We start from the raw sequence: 18,781 nt of genomic DNA, 5'->3' as shown, positions 1-18,781 counted from the left end.
TAATTTTTTTTCTTTCTTCGATCTTTCCTAGTACTGTTTTTGTTTCCTGCGGTTTTCAGTGATACCTTTTGCTTATTGCTCGTTAACATTTGAAAACAACCACTGGATTTTAACTCATTGTCACCCTCCTATAGAAATGGGAGACACAAAATTAGAATATTAGAAAAAAAACTTTAAATTTTTGCAGCTTTCGATTGTGGCAAAAACAAAAAAGACGTTACCAGTGAATTCAGAATTTCGCTATCGTCAACTTTCTTGAAAGACCGAGCAAAAAAAGAAGAAAAATCTCAGATTGCAAACGTATGTGAACTGCTGCATTTGAAGACGTTAAAAAAGCTGTTCAGTGTGGTTCAGTGATGCTCGTTCGAGAAACATTCTTATTAATGTGGCACTCATTCAAGAAAATGTGAGGTTTGTAAACTCTCTTGGGACCTCCCCCAACTAGACAGCATGCCGAAGAGCGTCCCAAACTGCAATCTCTGTGTCTCTATGGGGCAACATCAGGCTCACAACTATGCTGCATCGCTCCGCGAAAGTAAACAGAAAAGATCTGGATGGGTGATGCAAGGTTAGGAGCAGGTACATTGTAAATGGAGATAACAGGATTACTTGGTCACTGACCTGGCCACGATCCTGCCTGACCGCTGTGTCTGTGTATAGGAGAGTGGCAGATCACGCTACAATAAATAAGCGTGCCGTTCCTGTTTCAAGTTGAATAAACCTGGTTTTGCTAAAGTACTGAGACTAAGCCTCGTGTTTTGGTGGGGAAGAGAAGGGATTTATAGCGCGACCACGATCTTTAATGATTTGCTTCTGTGGCACTTCACTGAAGTGCTGTGAGCCTGCTGTTGCCCTGCCCCAGCAACAGACAAACAATCTTCAACAGACGCTGCCATCACGCTTTGGGGAACAATTCAGCGTGTCGTTGCCGTTGGGTGGGGAGTGGGGGGGGATCCCAAAAGTGTTCAGAAACCTCACAATACGAAGAAGGATGATTCGGCTTCTGATTGATAACAGTTCCACATTCAGATAATGTTCGCGTTGAATTCCTCCCACCCAATTGCACAGCAGTGCGTCAGCCATTGGATTTGGACATCATTCGCACCCTGAAAGTGAATTATGGCAAGGAAATGCTTAGAAAAATTATCATCGGCATAACCTGTAGGCAGGAGGAGATTAAAATTAACACGAAAGAAGCTACTGAAATGATTGCAAACGCCTGGACACAAGTTAAAGAAAGCACTATAGTAACAAATACAGAATCTCATTACAAAGAAATATTTTGTAGGTCCCTGGGAGTTCATTGTAACTGATTTTTACCTGCATTTTAGTTTGTTTATTGAACAGTTTTGTGTAACAGAAACAAATGAACAAACAGTGAAACACTAATCAGTCAATGGCTCAAAGTAGGATTTTTATTTATTTTTAATTTTGAGCAACAACAATGCAACTTAGTCGGCACTTTGATTGGTTATGTCAATAATTCTGTCTTTAAAACGATATGAAGAAGAAAAATAAGACATTATTGCGTTTCCATTTATTCAGCCAGTTGCTTAGGCAGACAGTTTATTTCCAAAATTCATTCCAGAGATGATATCCCAGACACAAAAACAAATGTTCATCAGCGACCAGTGCTGGGAAACCTTACTTAAATTAAATTCACTACATTGCTCATTAAATATAAAATCCTAATCTCCTCCAGTTCAGTGTGTTTCTTTTCCTCACTTTTCTCGATGGGGGAAAAACAGAGTCCGATTAAAGCTTTACATCCACTGCATGTGTTGCTGCGGGTTTAACAGATCGGTTACTTAACTGCACTTCTCAGTTTGCTACCAGCACTTTGCTTGGAGCTCACGATGGAGGGCACGTCACTTTGTAGCGACCCCAGCTGAATGATGGTCAACTCTCAGACTGATGGTTTATGAATGTTTATTTTCGTTTCCGTAACCTTGTTTCATAAACACACCGTAAGAGCTATAAAAGGCAAAGTACAAATAAAAGGCATATAAATAACTTAACATAAACATTCGTAACATTTGTTTTACATATAACAGAGAAATTAATACCTTGTTCACTTTTCAGCGAGGTGCTTGTTTGTTAACTCCATATGTCGCCATTTTCCTTTCCTATTCCCGGCAAACTGCACAATTAATTATGCAAACCAGGAAACTCAATAACTTATCAAAATAAAAGTCACGCAAATGCTGCGATTCAAGCCCTGCTGAAGTATCATGTGTCCTTTACACTCCCACCAAATCATTAAAGATTTAACTATAATGATTTCAACACTGACAGACAATTGATAACAGCATTTTAAACAACAAGCTCAATGAAATAGCAAACTAATTGAGGTAAAGGTCAAGTTGTGGAGAGTGTTGAGGAACAGATCTTAACTAGTCTCCAGCAAAAGGACCAGCTTCTGAATAGGGCGTTCAACTACTGACGGTTTGCTAAGCCTTTCTCCCTTCTTACCTAGCTTCTGGTCTCCGAGGTGGATTTTGACCCTCCTTACAAGTCCATCTTTGTCAGTTTTGGTCTCTACTATTCTACCTAAACGCCGTTCAGTTCTAGGTAGATCATCTTCTTTCATTATTACTATGTCACCTATTTGCAAATTTCTTCTTGGTATGTGCCAGCGCTGTCTGAGAGCAATGTTAAAAATATATTCCTTTCGCCATCTGCTCCAAAATTGCTCTGCAAGATATTGAACATGTCGCCATCTTTTCCTTGCATACATGTCCTCCTTAACAAACTTTCCTGGAGGAGGCACGGCAGCAGTAGATTTTAGAGTCAAAAGGTGATTAGGGGTAAGTGGTTCAAGACTACTCAGGTCATTAAGGTTGTCAGTGGTAAGGGGACGGCTGTTTACAATTGACATTGCCTCATATAAGAATGTTCGCAGAGAAGAATCATCTAATCTTCCAGAAGAGAGTGATAGAGTGATGTTAAGCACACTTTTTACTGTCTTGATCTGACGTTCCCAAACTCCACCAACATGGCTTGAGTATGGCGCATTCATGTTAAAATCGCACTGTCTCTCAGCAAGAAAGGCCATTATTCGTTCATTATCGACTTCTTTAAGTGCTTCCTTTAGCTCATTTTTTGCTCCGAGAAAGTTGCTTCCTTGATCTGACTTTATTTGGCAAACTGCACCACGTATAGCGATAAAGCAGCGGAGCCCATTGATAAAAGCATCTGTTGACATGTCATCCAGCATTTCTATATGAATGGCCCAAGAACAAAAACATGTAAACAGAAGACCATACCTTTTATTTACTTTTCTACCTTCTTTAGTAAGAAATGGGCCAAAACAATCCATTCCACAATATGTGAATGGAGGTGAAGGATCCACTCGTTCTGGAGGCAAGTCGGCCATTCTTTGTTCTTCTATAGGTCTTCTGTGCTTCCTACAGATGATGCACTGCTGAATATAACGTTTTACTACTCGACTGATGGAAGGAATCCAGAAACCATTTGATATGATTTCATTAATTGTAAGACCTTTCCCTTGATGCTTGATTCTTTCATGACAATGACCAACTATCAAAGTTGTGATGTGATGATTCTTGAGCAGAATTGTGGGATGTTTCAGCGAATCGGGAAGAGAAGAGCTACTAAGTCTTCCTCCCACCTTGAGCACACCATCTTTATCTATAAAGGCATCAAGAGAAAACAGACTGTTATGTGAAGGCAGTGGAACTCCTGTTTTAAGTATCTTTAGCTCATTTCTGTAAACTTGTTTCTGCAGTGTTTTTATTATAAGACTCTTTGCATTCTGTCTTTCTATTACTGTGGAAATTCCATCTGATTTGTTCTTTTGAATTCTTCTAAGAATGCGTGCAACAGCTTGAACTGCACGTGACCAGGATGAAAAACTGATCAGACGATCTATGAGGCTCTTTTGCTCTGTGACTGTTGTGGTTAGCACTTGCGATACTCTGACCTCAGGATCTCCAATTGAAAGCTCTGGGATCATATCTGAGTGTGAAGGTAATTCTCTTTCCCAAAGAAATTTGGGCCCTGTAAACCAGTTTGACGAAAGCAGTTCACAAACAGTAAGACGTCTAGAAGCATGGTCAGCTGGGTTTTCAGTAGTTGGAACATATCTCCATTGTTGGGTAGTCGTGCTAAGATGAATCCTCTGTACTCTATTTGCCACAAATGTGTGGAATCTGCGTGCCTCATTGTTAATATATCCCAAAACTACCTTAGAGTCCGTCCAGAAGAACTCATCAATATCAGAATACTCAAGTTCATTCTTCAAGAGACTACTGATCTTAACTGAGATCACTGCAGCCATCAATTCTAACCTGGGAATAGTTGTAACCTTTGTAGGAGAGACACGTGACTTTCCCATAACGAGGGTGCAATGAACCTCTCCAATTTCATTCTTAAGTCTCAAGTATGAGCTCTGTCCGTATCCACAAATGCTAGCATCCGAAAAATGATGAAGCTCGACCTGTACAACTTTTCCAAAGCTGGCAGGTACATAACTACGAGGGATGCTTACATGTTTCAAATTAATTAAATCATTCTTCCAAAGCTCCCACTGTGGCTGCAGCTCGTCATGCAGAGTGTCATCCCAGCTTATGCCCTTTCTACACATCTCTTGGAGAACTCTTTTACCATTAAAAATGAACGGAGCTACAAATCCTAAAGGATCGTACAAAGAGGCAATAGTGGAAAGAATTCCCCGACGCGTTGCAGGCTGACCCTTGAGACTGAAATTAAATTTAAAACAGTCTGATTCAATATGCCACTGGATTCCTAAAGCTCTTTCTATTGGCAAGTCATCAAATGTAAGACTGAAATTTTTTACATCACTTGCACGCTCAGAGGGTGGTATGCTGTCTAGGACAGTTGTATTGTTTGAAACAAACTTGTGTAGCCGGAGACCACCTTTGGCACAAAGTTCTTGAGTCTCCCTTGCAAGCTTAATGCCCTGTTCTGTACTGTTAACACTTGTAATTCCATCATCCACATAAAAATTTCTTAGGATGAATTGGGAGCTTAGAGGATATAGAACACTGTTCATTTTTGCTAAATGTTTCAGCCCATAGTTTGCACATCCAGGAGAAGAAGCAGCACCAAACAAATGTACTTTCATTCGAAACCTTTGAGGGTCTGTGTGTAGATTTCCTTTCTTCCACCAAAGGAAGCGCAAATAAATCCTGTCAGGCTCACATACATGAAATTGATGAAACATCTTTTCTACATCACACATAAGAGCAACACTGTGCTCACGAAATCGAATAAGGACTCCAACCAAACTGTTCATTAGATCAGGCCCAGTGAGAAGATGGTCATTGAGACATGTTCCTTTATATTTAGCAGAACAATCAAACACAATACGCAATTTGTTTGGCTTCTTCGGATGATAAATGCCGTGATGAGGAATATACCAAGTCTCACCTTCATTGCCTTCATTTTTAACTTCCTCTGCATCACCCTTTTCTATGATGTCTTCCATGAAACTCACATAGTGTTCTTTGTACTTATCATTTCTTTGCAATTTCCTCTTCAGATGGTCAAGCCGAATAATTGCAAGTGACTCGTTGTTTGGTAGACTGGGTCTCTTCTTGAATGGTAGGGGCATTTCATAGTGGTTAAGGCTGTTTTTCTTAATGCCTTCTTGCAATTTTCTCAGAAAAAGGATGTCATCTTGAGAGACCCTTTTCTCCTCCTCATTAGTGTCTTTGAAATCTGATTTCAAAACATGAATTGCATCTGCAGGTGTCATCAGGGGGAGCTCTTTAACTGTGACTCTATAGCATAGACGTATATTGTTAGATGAATCCATATGTGGTGATGAGGGCCCTACAATACTCCATCCTAAGTCGGTGCACACAGCATAAGGCTCTTCATTTTCACCCTCAATTACCTGCCTAGGCATTAATGCTCTTGAGCAGTTATAGCCTATAAGAAGTCCAGCTTCACAGTCTAGCAGTGGTGGGATTTCATTTGCAATTTCTGACAAATGCTTCCACTGTTGTGCTGTTTCGCATGTAGGAACATGGGAACGGTTTAATGGTATGCACTCTTTAGTGTATGCAGAAGGAAGCTCAATATAAAGCTGGGAGTTGTAACCTCTAACACGAAGTCCAAAGACCCTTTCACTCTTCACAAGTGTGTCTCTTCCAATCATGGTAGACAGTTTTAGTTTCACTGGAAATGTATCTGCTCCTAGTGCATCACTTATGCCTTGGTCTACAAATGTAGTGTCACTCTGAGTATCAAGCAGAGCATAAACAAGTTTTTCAGCATCTGGGCGGCTACATGATGACACCCAGACTGGCACAACCATGGAGGTACTTGCAGAATGTCTTCCTTCTGTCACAGTGAGCGCTACTGCAGTAGTTGTTTCATTGCTATTAACTTCGTTTGAGGTTTCAAAAGTTGATGTTCTTGCCCTTGGCACATAGCTACTGTCATGAAGACATGTGGGATGCCTTTTCTTACAGAGGTCACAGGAGTGACGACGACAGCAGTCTTTTACATTATGTCCAGGCATCAAACACCCGTAACAAAGTTTCCTTTCCTGCACAAATTTCCGTCGCTCGTCCAAAGGCTTGGACATCATCCCTAAACAGCTATGGAGCTGATGACCATCATCACTACAGAACATACACTGAGATCCTATACTGATCTTAGTCAAACTTTGACTATTTTCACGAACACTTTGAGTGTTAAGGACACTGGCCATGTTTCTCTTGGTTTCTCTGAGATTCTGTTTCTCACCCTTCTGCTCTGAAGCATGAAGAGCAGTAAGAGAGGTTATTGGATTACATGCAATCTCTGCTTCTGTTGACAGAAAAGCTGCAAATTCTTTAAAGCCTGGAAACTCTTGAGTCTCTTTTAGGGTTAGTGTAACCTGACGATTCCACTGAGATGCTACCCAATCAGGTAGTTTTTGTACAAGTTTCCGATTTTCTTCACAGTCATTCAATATCTGAAGACCCTTAACATGAGGCATCGCATCCTGACATGCATTTAAAAAGTCTGAATAATCCCTAAGTCCGATAGCATCTTTCAACTGGATCTTTGGCCAGTTTGCCAGTTTTTCTCTAAATGCTCTCTGAATGACAAATGGCTGACCATAACGATGGTTTAGCTTGTTCCAAGCATCCTGATAAGCTTCATCATCACTTCTGTAAAATATTCCATCTAGGATCTTACGAGCTGGACCAGCTATATATTTCTTGAGATAGTAAAGCTTATGAGCTGAAGAAACGTTCTTTCCATCAATAAGCGATACAAAGGAGGCCTTCCACTCAATAAAGTGAAGTGGATCTCCACTGAAAATAGATGGCTCTGGCACTGGAAGCCTATTCAGTGTTATGCTGTTTTGTAACGCCTGCACAAATGAGTTTGTGTTTTTGTGAGGAGATGTTTCTTCATTGAAGGACTGACAGGTGACTGGTGCAGGAATATGTCTTTGTTCTGTTATGCTGTAGTCAATCGGCAGGATGCTGGCCTCCATTGCAGCCTCATGGTTGTAAACTTCCAGCCTAGCACGTGCTGCTCTCAATCCCTTTTCAGCTTTCAGTCGCTCCAATTCACACTTGTGAGTCTCTAGCTCCCTTCTTTGGTGTTCTTCTATTTGCCGTATTCTTTCTTGCTGTCTTTTTTCTTCCATCATAACTGTAAATTCAGCCTCCTTTGCTGCTAACTCTGCTGCAGCATCTGCCCGTTTTGCTGCCATGCATGAAGTTGCAGAATCGTTGCTGGATCTTTTGCTTACTCTTGAGACTGTAGAACCATAAATGGATCTAGCATATTCATGATGCAGAAGCTGACGAAGACAACATTTTTCTCTTTCAGCACTAAACTCACCATCTATGCCAGCTAACCTCTCATATGCAATTTTGGTAATGTCAGCCGTCACTGCTTCACATGCATCTACTCTGCGTCTTAAATCTGAAGATGGTGTGATGTTATTTCGAATGGCCACATAAATAGCTATGACATCACCTTTTCTCTTTTCAAGTTCATCAATCAGTACAGATAACTGGCTTTCTGTGATGTCTGTCTTAAGCTGTTCTCTTACTTCCCGAGCTTGAATCTTCCACTGCTCATACAAATAGTTTAGCCTTTTTTCCTTCCTTAGAGCTTCTTCCTTTTGAAATATAACCATTTTTTCTGTGGGCTTTCGCTCACGACCACAGTGACGAGGGTCAGCCCTTTGGAGTTTTTGTTGAATGCTAGTCTGCATTTCTTCACTACTGTAAATCACTTCTTCTAAGCAATCTCTCTGGGCACTCTCTTCTTCATTTTGAAGCAAACTATCTGGCTCTAAACCCTTTAACTGGAGACTATCAACCTGCTCCTGCAATGCTCCCACACCTGAAAGAATTGGACCTGGCTCTGTCATCTTACTCAGTGAAAGAGTAAAAAAGAAAACACTTGTATACACAAATAAACCTAATACAATACAAAGATATCAATATCCCTTAGTAACAATGTTAAAGAATTATATCAATTTTAAAAGCCTTGAATTAACTATGATTCTGTCCAAAAATTACAAATGAACAATAAGTCAGATATTTCACAGTTCCCTTGTAAGAGCAAACGCTAAACCTTTAAACAGTAGTTACAGAATAGTCCAAATAGCCAAATTCTATCAAAGGGTCAGGATTTATCCCTCTTCATACATATACACACATATATAAACCGTTTGTTTTTCTCTTAACTTTACTAATATATACAGCCCCTTTTTTAATGTTAACAGTACTCACGGTGACGTTATAACCGTTTACGCCTGCATTTGACCATCGCACCAAAATCCATTAGTCAGCTGCCGCTAATATTTAAAAATCCCTTGCTGAAGTCCTCGTATTGAAATTCTTAAACTGTACTTTCTTTTCCTTTGTAAAGTGGAAACTGAGCGTCACCACTTCGCCTTTAAACTCCGTTGCAAATCAGACGAATCACCGGCGCTTCACCTTTAACTCCGTTACGATGGGTACGAATCACCAGCGCTTCACTCGCGACTTCAATTCGGCAGGACGACAGGACACGATGAGTGGTCAAGCTCTTACTGTAGCGACCCCAGCTGAATGATGGTCAACTCTCAGACTGATGGTTTACGAATGTTTATTTTCGTTTCCGTAACCTTGTTTCATAAACACACCGTAAGAGCTATAAAAGGCAAAGTACAAATAAAAGGCATATAAATAACTTAACATAAACATTCGTAACATTTGTTTTACATATAACAGAGAAATTAATACCTTGTTCACTTTTCAGCGAGGTGCTTGTTTGTTAACTCCATATGTCGCCATTTTCCTTTCCTATTCCCGGCAAACTGCACAATTAATTATGCAAACCAGGAAACTCAATAACTTATCAAAATAAAAGTCACGCAAATGCTGCGATTCAAGCCCTGCTGAAGTATCATGTGTCCTTTACACACTTCTCTAAGGACAGTAACTCGCATCCCAGTCTGAATGGTGAGATGGAATCCTCATCTCTCAGTAGCCTCGGCCAAGCACTTCAAGCTTACTGCACGGAGCCCGTTGTCTGAAAGGCTGTAGCGGCACCCACAGATGGGTTTTCTGCAGTGTGTGAGTTGGTGTTTGGCTAAATGTGGAGATATCAGCTCAGATGTTCTCTTCTGCATCGATTCCCAGTTCACTAGAGATGAGGTTAGGCTCCTCCGCACACACTGCCTTGGCCATTTTGGTTTCAGTCAGTCTGTTTAGCTTTCGACTCGATAGACCATGTAAAAGAGGGGTTTCATGGACCTCTGAAAAATGTGCCAATTCACAGGGTTTGGCCAACAGAAAGCCGAGTGCAGGAGTCACCGTCAGATGACTGGAGATGACAGACTGGAGAATTTGAGGATTTTGTAATTTATTCAAAGCAACAAACAACTTACAAAAACAAACAAGAAAGCACACTGTAAGTAAATCAAGAGAGCAGAATACAAAGTCTCTGAGGAACAGGAAACCCCTTTTGGCCGAAGGCGTTATTTTACTAAACTTTCTTGTAATTATTATCATGTGACTGATGCCAAGGCGACTTACAACATGTGAGACACAATTGCTTACGTTTCTTTTGTTTTTTCACTATTAGCAAAAGCAGGTGAAGTGACCTCCTCCTGGTCACACACTATCAGTGCCTATCAGTCATAACATATCAAATCCGTTTGAAATTCATTCTAAAACACGTCTTTGACAGGTTACCATTGCTAGTACCTTATGAATGCTCTCTGAAAGAATATTTTTCTGGGTGTGAAAAAAATTCTGTTAGTTTTACATAATAACAGTTTAGGAATTAACAATTTAACAGCAAAATAAAATGCATAAAATAGTTTGTGTTTGCAATTATTAGTAACTGATTTATTACTTAATATGCATTGCCGAGAAGTTGTTTGTATGGCACCTTATTTTATTTATTTTTTTTTGGAAAAGTATGTTATTTTATTTTTTGTTATATAAAAATAGAAAAATATATAACATAGCTGAACTATGATTTATGTGAGGTTATGAATATTGTAAAGAGTTCTTTTCTGATGAAATGTGTATAATATATTGTAAATAGTTCTATATGTAATATGTATGTTATGAAAGCAGAGCTAGGCCCATGATGGAGGCTGTAGGGGCTTTGGTGAGAAGCGGTTTGTATGACGCCCTGTTCTTTATTTTATTTCTGGAAAAGATAAAAGGATATAAACTTCTGATTCTCCTCTGTGTGGATTTGTTTATGACACAACACCAAGTAGGATGGATTCCAGTCAGTTACATGTGCTTACTGTCCAGGCAGGAGTGAACTTCACTCTTTAGTCAGGACAGTTCAGTTGTACTTCTCTCTGCTGTGAATTCTGGTGCGTTTCTGAAGAGAACTCCACTGACAGATTTGTTTGCCACATTCCAAATAGCAATATGGCTTCTCTCAGCGATTAATTTGTCAACAATAGTTTAGTTTGCTTACTTTTCAAGACAGGAGTGAACCTCACTCTAAAGTCCTGAATGGTGGTTGTTTTCCTGGACTGATTTTTGAACTGCTACCCTTTTTATTCTGTTGTGAAGTCTACTGTGTCTCTGAAGACTGATCATTTGTGAAAACTGTTTACCACATTCAGCACAGCAATACAGCTTCTCTCCCATGTGAACTCTAGTGTGGTTCTTCAGACTGCTTATATGTGAAAACTGTTTACCACATTCATTACAAGAAAATGGCTTCTCACCGGTGTGAATTCTAGTGTGTTTCTGAAGATGTCCCATCCGTGAAAACTGTTTACCACATTCAGCACAGCAATATGGTTTCTCACCGGTGTGAATTCTAGTGTGGTCCTTCAGACTGCTCATTTGTGAAAACTGTTTACCACATTCATTACAGCAATAAGGCTTCTCTCCCGTGTGAACTCTAGTGTGGTACTTCAGACTGCTCATTTGTGAATACTGTTTACCACATTCATTACAGCAATACGGCTTCTCTCCTGTGTGAACTCTAGTGTGTTTTTTCAGACTGCTTATACGTGAATACCGTTTACCACATTCATTACAGCAATACGGCTTCTCTCCCGTGTGAACTCTAGTGTGGTGCTTCAGATTGATCACTTGTGAAAACTGTTTACCACATTCATTACAGCAATATGGCTTCTCTCCCGTGTGAACTCTAGTGTGGTCATTCAGACTGCTCTTACGTGAAAATTGTTTACCACATTCATTACAGCAATACTGCTCTCCTGTGTGAACTCTAGTGTGGTCATTCAGACTGCTCTTACGTAAAAACTGTTTACCACATTCATTACAGCAATACTGCTCTCCTGTGTGAACTCTAGTGTGGTCCTTCAGACTGTTTATATGTGAAAACTGTTTACCACATTCCATACAGCAATATGGCTTCTCACCGGTGTGAACTCTAGTGTGGTCATTCAGACTGCTCTTACGTGAAAATTGTTTACCACATTCATTACAGCAATACTGCTCTCCCATGTGAACTCTAGTATGGTCATTCAGACTGCTCTTACGTAAAAACTGTTTACCACATTCATTACAGTAATACGGCTTCTCTCCCGTGTGAACTCTAGTGTGGTTCTTCAGACTGATCATTTGTGAAAACTGTTTACCACATTCAATACAGCAATATGGCTTCTCACCGGTGTGAACTCTAGTGTGTCTCTGAAGATGGCCCATCTGTGAAAACTGTTTACCACATTCAGTACAGCAATAAGGCTTCTCTCCCGTGTGAACTCTAGTGTGGTCCTTCAGATGGTTTATATGTGAAAACTGTTTACCACATTCATTACAGCAGTATGGCTTCTCTCCCGTGTGAACTCTAGTGTGGATCTGAAGAGCGCTTCTGCCAGAGAATTCTTTTCCAGATTCCAAACTGCACTGATCTTTATTTCCTGTACAAAGTTTAAAAGAAAAGGGGGAAAAAGAGCTTACTTTTAATCCACTGCCTTATTATTAACATCAACTCACATTAAATACATGATGGCTGAAATTAGGAACAACCTTTGATAAGCATAAGCAATTATAAAAGTTTAGTCGTACATGGAAAGTACACTCAATATGTTAATTTTACATTTTTTATTACAATTACTTAGCAGGGCCACATGTATAAAACTTCCTTATGTTCGGCAACATGTGTAAGCCAATTCTCAGACAAAAGTTTGAATTTTCAAAACTAGAACTTGGCGTTTAAATTGGCTTAAAGTTACGGCAAGTATTGAGCATTTGTACATCTCATGCAGACCATTTGTGTTGGCATTTTAGCAACAGCTGGTGGAAAAACAAACTGAACAGAAAATCTCATTTCATTGCAAATTTCACATTCTGATGTTTGACAGGCTACACAAGAAGTGAGTTTTGATATATCACAATGACATTTCGGATCATGATGAGGACTTAATTATAATTGTAATTATTATTATTATTATCTGATTTAGACTCCCCACTGTCATCCTCTTTGAAGTGTGTGCTGAACATGTGCCTTCATTACAGAGACCCTCACGCAGAAATCACACAATCTCAGTTCTCTTACAGGTCTTAACAGCTGTGGGTTATTTGGCGATGGCGGCTTTTCAGTGTGAACTGCCTGACCAGTGAGGAATCTCTCAGTCACCCCGAGCCACATCATGCCATCTGTATGGGGTGGTACATTTAAGATGTTACAGAGATACATGCAATATCCTTACTATCAGGATGTGAAAGCTGTAATCAAAATGCAATCTGCAGCAACATCTGTCATCAGCAGTGGTGGTCTTCCTTTGCCTACCTGCCCCTTTGTGATTACTGAGCTCACCTGTGCATTCTTTCTTCTTATTTATATTCCATACAGTTGATTTAGGTCATCCTAACGTTTTACTGATGTCTCTAATGGTTTTATTATTGTTTTTCAGCCTCATGATGGCTTCTTTGACTACCATTGGCACAGCTGTTGTCCTCATGTTGAACAATGGCCACTACAAACTCCAAAGGGTAGAAGCAAGCCGAGGTGTCTTAGACCTACAAGACTACGGCAATGAAACACACCTGAGGAATCACAAACTCCTCTGACATAAACTGGCCAAAACATTATGGTGCCCTGAAATGGGGGACCATATAGAAAAAGTGCTGTCATTTCTACAGGGTGTGACTGAAATGTTTGCAAATCCCCTTTAAATGAAAATGTATAATGCAACTTTAATTAATGAATTATTGAATTTGTAATTATTTAAACTGTTGAGCAAAGGGGTAAATGAAATAAAAATGTTTCTTTCTTTCAGCAATTACGGAGAGTACTGTATAAACAGAATGCCATGTCAAGCTTGAAAAAGGCACTTTCAATAATCAGAATGTGTCCTGACATTTATCCACAATTAAAACTAAAACCATTTTACACCAAAAGAAACATCAAAATGGCTTCTTTAATTCACCAAGGAAAACAGTAGAATGGATGAGTGACGCCTCAGTGCCCAGGCCTACAGAAGCTGCTGTGACCTCGGAGAAAAATGAGAAGCTGTTGGTATTTCAGCTCTATAGGGGAGTGGCAGGTGACATCAGGACTGGTAAGCTTTGTGACAAGCTGGTGACATTTATACTCACCATTATAATGTTAACAGCTATCTACTGTCAGGACTAATTTATGCCAAGTAAACTAAAATTTGCCAGGTTTTCCTGTCTATTTGTTCTAATGTGTGTGTTCATGTATGTAATTATTATCTCTGTTATGGCTGTAAACATCAATCAGTCCAAGACTAAGCTCAATGAAGAGCGCTATAAACAATAATAACAACTGAATTAAACAGTAGTGTTACACAAATTAATCAGCCTTGAATCAAAATTGCCCAGTTCTTGCTGTTTATTGTGAAATCGGCTTGCAGTTGGTTGACTGGTCTACCGATTTCATGACATGGAATGTGTTAATCTGAGGGCACGTGTACAACTGACAGAGTCACAGAGTGGGGACTGGTGAAGAAAATAACTGCTGTGTGGAAATATTTTAAAATATCTGAAAACTGATAGGAATGTTACATGTGAAGTTGAAAATACATATGTGAAATGAAAAATTTAGGTGTTAGTTGTGCTGGATTTAAAGCAAAGACATTTGGAGCAACTTATTTGATGAGACACTTGTAGGTACAACACTCAGTTGAGCGCATCGACTTTCAACAATGCAGTGAAAGCAGGAAAACCGCTAAGGAAACAAATGTGTCTTAGCTGTCAGTAATAGCACTGTTTGAAAAGAAACAGAAAAATGATCAGGACAGGAAAAAAAAAATCAGAGTATCACTCAAAAATAATTGCAATTTATCATTTTAGATACTCAGCCATTTTCTATAGTAGAAAGTTTAGGGTTTCATCATTTAAGTCCTATAACTTGAATGCACGATATATACTAGTGAGAGGATGGTTCTTTTCAGACGTAGCATTAGTGTGCGGACCCCCGGATCAAAATAACGGTTACTGGGAATAGATAAGTGAATAGAAGATGAATTGATCTCCTAATGCCACAAAATTAAAGATAAACCATTCTTTTCTGCAAATTAAACGAGATTTGTGTATTATTTATGTTTTGTAGTATGAGAAAAGGAAGGAGTACTTCACTAATGTATAGGCACCCCAAGTGATCAGAGGTGTCGGAAAACTGCCCCATCCCACCCCAAGATGTCAGAGTTTAAATTAGCTACTTAAGGGCTTTGGCTTGTTCACAACCATTAGGAATGCCCACGTGATGCAAATATCAAAGCTGTATCAATTCTCAGACTCCTCACAGCTTGTCCCAGCAATCAGCAGCCATGGGCTCCTCTAAGCAGCTGCCTAGCACTCTGAGGAATAAAATAAGTGGCGCCACAAAGCAGGAAAAGGCTACAAGAAGACAGCAAAGAGTTTTCAAGGAGCCATTTCTTCAGTGTGTACCAAAACAATTTCCAAGAGAACTGCTCATAAGATTGATAGAAAGGCAATTCAAAACCCCTAAACATTCATGAAGATGTATTGTAGTCACACTCTGGAGTGGTGATGTGTTGTTCTTCTGGTGCAGCGACACCACCACAGATATGACCTTCACGAAAGAGCCATCAGAAGAAAACCTCTCCTGTGTCCTCACCATAAAATTCAGCATCAAAAGTTTGCAGATGAACATCTAAACAAGCCCGATGCATTTTGCAAACAAGTCCTGTGGACTGATGAAGTCAAAACAGAACTTGTTGGACACAATGTGCAAAGGTGGGTTTGGAGTAAAAAGGGGGCCAAATTCCATGACAAGAGCATGTCTCTGACTGTTAAGCAATGGGAGAAGATCGATCATCTTTTAAGCTTTTGTTGCAGCTGGTAGCCTGGGGGTATTGTTCAGTTTCTTAAATCGAGTGTGCGTGAGTCACCTTGACGTCAGTCTAACAGCCAGAGTCAACAACAACAACATTTATTTACATAGCGCATTTTCATACAAACGATGAAGACCCCATCTTCATACAGAGAAAGGAAAGGTGGACAAAATTCACAGCCTTACAAAATTATTTTCCTTTGAATAAACAGAAATTGGTAATAATACAAAAAAATCTGATGAGAACAGGCCATTCAGCCCAACAACTCTTGCCAATCTGATCTACCTAACCTCTCTAAAACAACATCACTTTGAGTTTTCAAAGTCCCTAAAAGTCCTACTTTCCAACACACTACCTGGTAATGGTGGCTGTTGTTTTCTGTGTGAAGAAAAACTCTCCAACGTGTAGCGGTGCTACTGGGGAATGCAACTTCAACTCCCAGCAGTCCCTGCAGTGGCTTTGATTGGTCGTCTGCTGAGGGAGCAGGGGCTGCTGGGAACAAGGAAGCAGGAGCAAAATTAAAAGGAGACCAGATCAACTGAGGACAAAAAGTCTTTTGTGTTTGGTGTCTGAAGTTACCTATCTGTTTGCCTTCCCATTTTGCTACTTGTGCTTTCTCGTTTTGTCCTGGAGATCATCTCCTGTTTTGGGTGTATGGACTGTCTGGTGTCTTCCTGCTGCATGAGGACTGTCTGAGGATTATTGTCATCCTGCAAAGAAAGGAGCGCTCCTGAACCCATTGACAAGTCATCATCTCATCAGGAAATACCAGTAGGACTGACCTTCTACGAGGGGCCCTGTCCAGCTCTCCTAGAGTAACTGCATGTCTGTCTCCCGGAATTTCCTCCATACCCTTGAGACTGTGCTGGGAGACACAACAAACCTTCTGGCAATGACAGGCACACATTGATGTGTCATTCTGGAGAAGTTGGACTACCTGTGTCAACTTTGTAAGGTCCAGATATGGCCTCATGCTACCAGTAGTGAGACTGACCGTAGCCAAATGCAAAACAAGTGACAAAACAAATGAGGGAAAAATGTCAGTGGCCTCCCTCCACCTGAAAAACCATTCATTCCTATTTTGGGGATCATCTCATTGTTGCCTCTCTAGTGTACCTGTTGTTCACTTCATTAACACCAAAGCAGCTGAAACTGATTAACAAACCCCTCTGCTACTTAACTGACCAGATCAATAGCCCAGATGTTTCATTGACTTGATGCTATACTCGGATTAAAAAGTGTTCCTTTAATTTTTTACAGCAGAATATAAGAATGTTGTTTACAGAAGGACAACACCAAGGAAATCAGTATGATCTAACAAAAGCAACACTACACATTTCAAACTTGTAAAAGATCACCTTGATGTTCCAGAACAGACCATGTTCTGTAGACGAACGAGGAAAAAGTTGAACTCTTTGATCAAAACATGTGACACCATGTTTGGAGGTAGGAGACAAATGCACATTGATACTAAAGCCTCAAGGTGAAGGGAGCATCATGGGTTGGCCTACTTGTTTCTTCAAAGCCTGGAGAGCTTGACATGCTCAAAGGGCCAGTGAATTCAAAATATTATCAAGAAATCTGACAGCAAAACGTTAGTATAGCAGAAGATTAACAAAAGTTTAGTCATTACACTAGACAATGAGCCCAAACACAAGACCAAAAAAGACAAAGAGGTAAACATAAGCAAATTGGTGTTTTAGAACGGCCAGTAAAAGACAAGCGATGCTGTGGCCTGACCTAAAGAGAACTGATCAGAAAAGAGCTCTCAGGAATAAAAGGAATCAAAAAGGTTTGGAGAGAAGGTATGGATTAAAATTCAATGCAGCTACATGAAAAGTTTGGTGGAGGACATTACTATTAAAGAAGGGTCAACCAGTCAGTAAAGATAGGAGAGCCACAGAGTGGACTGTGAATGTTAAAATGATGTGTTCAGGACTGACAAGATGTCGTCCAATTGTTTGTGTGTTATTAACTTAGGACAACTGTGCTGGCCTATATTTGGAGCATAGTTGAAGATCAGACCACATTGTTAAGATGAATTAAAGCAGATATCCAGGAAATTCCAAAATGTTCACAACCTTCTATTACAGCTGTACATTTGTATAGCACTCTTTACCAAGGACATGTTTAGGGCTTTTGCCTGAAAACTTGCTGAACCTTACATAAACATTGATGAAATCTCAAACTACATTTAAGCACACAATAAAACACAGTATTTCTCATAAAAATCACAAGACCCGACCTTTCAAGCCCATAAACCCCAACCCAAAAAAGTTGCCCATTTTTTATTTTGCACTTACTTTTTCCAGACTTCTTTGTAGATGGTGGCCGATTTTCCTGAGCTCTAACAGATGTAGTTTTCTTAGTCCTCTTTGGTTTAGACTGTAATGATTCAGTCTTCGTATTGACAGAAGGCTCTGGAGATGAACATTGTCTGCCTTGAGAAGAGTCTAACCTGGTCACCACTCCATCTTGACACCCATCATGAAGGTTGTCTTCTTTTACACTGTCCAGATTTGTATGGTTAAGCGTCTCAATGCTGACAGACCTCTCTTCAGCATCTTCTTTAATGCCCATTGCCTGCAGTTCACTGTTCTCCTCCTTGATGCTCAGACTTTCTTGTTTAATGTAGATGGACTCCAACTCGCAGTCCTCCTCATTAATATCCATGATATTTCTGTCCACATCACAGCTCTCCTGTTTCACATCCATTGAGATGTTCCAGTAAACATCAGCTTTTTTTATCTCTGTAAAAACAACAGGAATTAACTTCATTAAAACTTAATCATTTAGATCTGAAGTCACTTGAATGTCATTTCACAACACCCTCTCTGTTAAGGTTTATATAAAGATTGACCATTCATAGCATTCTGACAGTAACGCATTATTCATTATTTCAAATTATCAGATGTGAAACAAACCTGGGAGTGGAGGGAATGTCCAATAAGCTAAAACAAGACAACCAATCTGCTGTGGGTAACCCTAAGAGGAGAAACCAGATAAGTAGAAACCAATTACTAA

General features: G+C 39.9%; 1 long non-coding RNA gene and 1 pseudogene across 3 annotated transcripts in view; one reads left to right on the top strand and one right to left on the bottom strand.

The window, feature by feature from the left end:
* Positions 1-18,781, bottom strand: part of LOC114668746 (zinc finger protein 208-like) — a 690,636-nt pseudogene that overhangs the window by 245,298 nt on the left and 426,557 nt on the right.
* The window catches only part of LOC127527878 (uncharacterized), a 438,124-nt gene that overhangs the window by 131,080 nt on the left and 288,263 nt on the right, over positions 1-18,781 (top strand). The window lies entirely within an intron of this gene.

Source organism: Erpetoichthys calabaricus, chromosome 1 (genome assembly GCF_900747795.2).
Source record: "Erpetoichthys calabaricus chromosome 1, fErpCal1.3, whole genome shotgun sequence".
NCBI lineage: Eukaryota > Metazoa > Chordata > Cladistia > Polypteriformes > Polypteridae > Erpetoichthys > Erpetoichthys calabaricus.
Note: the sequence above shows the minus strand (reverse complement) of the source record. Positions and strands in the feature narration are given on the sequence as shown.